This window comes from Urocitellus parryii, chromosome 4 (genome assembly GCF_045843805.1).
Source record: "Urocitellus parryii isolate mUroPar1 chromosome 4, mUroPar1.hap1, whole genome shotgun sequence".
In the NCBI taxonomy this organism is placed as follows: Eukaryota; Metazoa; Chordata; class Mammalia; order Rodentia; family Sciuridae; genus Urocitellus; species Urocitellus parryii.
The window spans coordinates 134671206-134675559 of record NC_135534.1 but is presented as its reverse complement, the minus strand read 5'-3'; positions in this window follow the sequence as shown (position 1 = coordinate 134675559).

Genomic DNA, 4354 nt, shown 5'->3' with positions numbered 1-4354 from the left:
AGGATTTTAACATAAACGTTGGGTTTTCCAGCCTGTCTCATCCTGCAAGATGACTGGGCACCCCGAGTCCTCACGTTGACAATTGGCCGGTGTTGAGCATTGGCTGCCCTACACCAAGACACATGAATGGTGCTCTGGATCTCAGACAACTCCCAGGAAGAAAAGAGGAGGAGAAGGAGGGGGAAGGATAGAAGAACTGGACTGAAGATTTACCCAGAGGAGGCTCAGATGTTAATCCAGAAGGGGTTACAAAGTCTGCTTTGAATCGGCTAAATTACCTTTTCTATTTTATTAAATTGAAGTTCATGAGAACTTAACATGATTAGAGAAAAATAAGGAAAACAAGGAATCAAAATTTTGTACACTTGAGTGTGACCTTAATACAATGTCTGGAAAAGAATATAGAAAATAAATCCACACATATTTAGAGGTATGTAGAATACATGTCTTGGCTAGTTGCCAAATAGCTTTGGGTTCAAAGGGATACTCTACTGAAGATAAAATTATATTTCATGATGAACTTCTGGCCTACAATAATAAATTTGAAATATTTACTTAAAAGCAATTATTATGAAAAATGTATTCTTCAAAATATTAGTAATTGAAAGAAAAATTTTGACAATGCAGTTTAGAAATGATTGTGCAGATCACAGATTCTGAATGTACAGGGCCACTCTATTCAGTTAAACAGGTTATATACTGCACAACATGAAGTAATACCATGTGGGATCTGTAGATGGACATTTTTCTCTGTTGCCTTCTTCCTTTCTTTATATTACTCTTACTTCTGAATTAAAGTTAATTAATCATGGATATTGTTGCATATGATTTAAAAGTATTCTTCTTTGTGAAATACTGAAGTGTAAAGGTAGTTTTCTGCTTCTAGTACCCCCTGCTAAGATGAGAGCATTCACTCAAAAAAATTTTTTATTGCTAAAATACATAAGATTAAACATGAAGACAAAGGCTTTAAGAGTCTAATAACTTAAGGTCATTTTGTGTAGCTATAAGTGGAAGTATATCAATTTTGCCAATATTAGAACTAGGGTATAATTTAATCTTGAGTGTTCTGTATTTTGTTACTTAAATTTTTATAAGATTTGTTGGATCAAAAGTATTTAATGTTATTCCTGAATGTTCCCAACTACTGTACTCTCTTAATATTCTTTTTTTCCTCTCAGTACTGGGGCCTTATGCATGCTAGGCAAATGCTGTGCCACTGAGTTATGTTCCTAACCTTTTTGAAAAATAATCACTTTGTGACAGAGTAACACTAGGTTTTTTAGGCTAGTCTCAAATTTGATATCCTCCTGTGTCAGTATCCCAAGCAGCTGGTATTATAGGTGTGACTACCATGCCCAGCCTCTCTTAATATTTTTAAGTATTAATCTATTTTCCTATTCATCTAATTACTTGAAAATTCTTTTGTGCTTTTGTTCACAATTTAAATATTTTAGGAGTTAGCATTAATTATCACAGCATGTTAACTCAGTATGACAAATATGCATTTACTTCAACTAATAAAATTTCAGTGTATAAAGTATATAAAGATACTCCCTACTTCAAGTTACATGTAGAATGAAAGTGAATAATTTAGCTGAGCGTTGAGATTCAAGAGGCTGAGGAAGGAGGATGGCAAGTTCAAAGCCATCTGTCCTCAGCAAAAGTGAGTGCTAAGCAACCCACTGAGACCCTGTCTCTAAATAAAAACACAAAATAGGGCTGAGGATGTGGCTCAATGGTAGAGTGTCCCTGAGTTCAATCCCTGGTACCCTCCAAAAAGAATGTGAATAATTTAGAAAGTCACAAAAAAACTTGAATGGCAGCCCTATTGTCATAACTGAAGTAGTTATGCTGATCATGTGTGATGGCTGTTTACCTGAATATGTGATCATCGGTCCTGGAAAAGTTTGAGAATATAAGAAATGAGCTGAGTGCAGCATTGCTTGCCTTTACATAATCCCAGAGACTCTGAAGGATGAGGCAGGAGATCACAAATTGCAAATTCAAGGCCATGCGGGGCTGGGGGTGGTGGAGGAAAGGGGGTGCGGCTAGGAATGTGACTCAGTTAACTCCTCTCTGTCCTGCCAAGCACACTTGAACATAAGAAATGATGAGTCAACTGATCAAGGTCAGAAATTGTCATGAGCTCCTAGTTTCCAAAGAGAGAGAGAGAAAGGAAAATGTGTGTCCATCTCTGACTCACCTAATGCAACAGCTAGCAAATGTTGGGCAGCATGAAGCTACTAAGAATGTGGGTGGAAAGCAAGATGCAGGGGTAAGAAGAACCATGAGCAGGAGACAGAAACAGAACTCAGAAACAAAGATCCTGTTTCCTAGATAAATGCTTTCACTCTGTCCCTTCCCACAGCCACTGTCTTGGGTTCTGTTCTCTTATGTCTTGGACTATCACACAAGACTAGAGATGAGATTCTTAAACTTATGTTAGAGACTAAGACAAGCAAAGGTATTGAGTCAAAATGACTCTTGAACATTTGCCACAAAACACAGCATATGTGGTTTTAGCAGGTCAACTAAATTTATGTGCATGAAAGTTTGAGGACCACTGAACTAACATGAAAGAAGGAAAAAAAAAAATCCATGTAGCTGAGCAGTCAGCCCAGGCTATCATTAAGATGACTATAAATGGTTGATGGTAGAGGTGGGGAATTCTAAAGTGCTTACTCAGCATTATTAATATTAAGACTGTACATTTAATATTAAGACTGTATATTTCCCTTTCCTATTGTAACAATTTAAGGAGTCATACCTTCTAAGGGATTCAGTTCTACAGTCTGCAAGTAATTCAACTAAGGTTGCTAGTTCTCTCAACGGTCTTAAATTTTTTTTTCTATAATACAAATCTTATTACAGCAAATTCCTGTATAACATTTTTATGTAGATTGAGTTGCTGATCTTTGATTTCATTGCCAATAATTACAGGGGACAATAGATAGGTCAAAAGGCCACACCTCTAGGCTGGGGATGTAGCTCAGCTGGTAGAGTGCTTGCCAGAATGCACAAGGCCATGGGTTCAATCCCCAGCACCACACACACACACACACACACACACATACACACACACTCAAAAAGCCACCTCTACCTTCATTGGAGACATTCCCCAGCCTATCTTCCCGCACATACAAACACATGTCCCAGAGGGGCTCTGATCCTAATCTGGGATTTGTTGTTAAACCTGACTCTAGATCACCATTAGATTACTTGATTAAGTCATGTGGGCGGGGTCGACTGTTTGTTTTAGCCTCCATTACCAAGAAGATAGGATCCAAGACCACTCAGACCTTGAAAGCCATATATAAATTTGTATCAGTCAGACTGAAACAAGGATGTGCCTGTTAGTACACTTACAAGGGAAGTGGGAGTGTGCACTTTTGGGAGCTGCTGTTGATGGTGGCAAATCTGGCCCCTGTTAACTTTCCATGTTATCTTCTGTTCTTACCCATGCATATTATTTACTCTCACCACATTGAACAGCTTGTGTCTTAACAGGTCCAATCCTTCACACTTTTGAGTTGGCACTTCCTACCTGCAATTCTTTCCCTCTGTTCTGCTTTCTAGAGCTTTTCTTTGATGACCCACTCAACTGACTTCTCTACAAATTATTCTTTCCTCATTTGCTGCCCATCTCTAAAGCAAAGTTTCTTCTTTTGACATCTCATTGATGTCAACTAGCACTCTTACGAATTGTAATTTAATTAATTATTAACAGGAAGGTGGGAAAATGGAAAGTTGAGGGATAAGAAGAGGAAAATGCGACAGAAGGTAGAAGAAATGAGAAAAGGAAATAAGGGAGGGAGGAAGAGAGTAAGAGAAGGAAGAATTGGGAGAGAAAGACACTTATAAATGTACCCTGAGAGTCAGACTTCAAGCTCTTTCTCCTCACTGTTCAGGAATCCATTACATGTCCTCTAAAACATCTAAAATCCTGCACAGCTCAAGTTTACCGAACCCGACCTGAAGGGTTTTCCCCAACTTGTTCCCACACCCGAGTCGGGTTACAAATTCGTCTTTCTTTTCTAATGAGTCCCTGAACATCTTCCCTGGTCTTATCATGATCAGAGCTTTCGGCTCTACCCTGCCCCAAGTTGCATCACAAAGCATCTCACATTTTAAATTATGAAAGACACTTGCTCCAGTCTCCTCTCTTCATCTCCAGGAACAGGAAACAAGAGAGTTTCTTTGGCAGAGCAATTCATTTATTTATGAATTCATCCATTCGCTCACTCAGCAGTCATTTGCTGAGTTCTGCTAAATGGAAGGGGCTTGTCAGGAGCTGCATATTCTACTTAGGCTACAGATATGAATCATTCTTTGAATCTTCCTTTCACAGACT